Source organism: Austrofundulus limnaeus, unplaced genomic scaffold, assembly GCF_001266775.1.
Source record: "Austrofundulus limnaeus strain Quisiro unplaced genomic scaffold, Austrofundulus_limnaeus-1.0 Scaffold453, whole genome shotgun sequence".
Taxonomy (NCBI): Eukaryota; Metazoa; Chordata; class Actinopteri; order Cyprinodontiformes; family Rivulidae; genus Austrofundulus; species Austrofundulus limnaeus.
The window spans coordinates 318,364-318,986 of NW_013952855.1; positions in this window are offsets into that span (position 1 = coordinate 318,364).

Below are 623 nucleotides of genomic sequence, written 5' to 3' on the forward strand. Positions count from 1 at the left end.
TAACAAAAATCCCAGAACCACATGGGGGGACCTGGTGAATGACCTGCAGAAGGCTGGGACTAATGTAACAAAGGTAAGTAACACACTATGCTGCCAGGAGGCTGGGACTAACCTAACAAAGGCTACTGTCAGTAACACACTACACAACCAGGGACTCAGATCCTGCAGTGCCAGACGTGTCTCCCTGCTTAAGCCAGTACACATCCAGGCACGTCTGAAGTTTGCTAGAGAGCATTTGGATGTTCCAGAAGAGGACTGGGTGAAAGTCATAAAGTCATTCAGTCAAAACCAAAGTAGAACTGTTTCGTAGAAACAACTCGTCATGTTTGGAGGAGAGTGAATGCTGAGTTGCATCTAAAGAACACCAAACCTACTGTRAAGCATGGGGGTGGCATCATCATGCTTTGGCACTGTTTCTCTGCAAAGGGACCAGGACGACTGATCCGTGTACATGAAAGAAGGAATGGGGCCATATATCRTGAGATTTAGAGTRCAAACMTCCTTCCATCAGCAAGAGCATTGAAGATTAAACGTGGCTGGGTCTTTCACCATGACAACTATCCCAAGCACACCACCAGGGCAACGGAGTAGTGGCTTTGTAAGAAGCATTTCAAGGTCCTGGA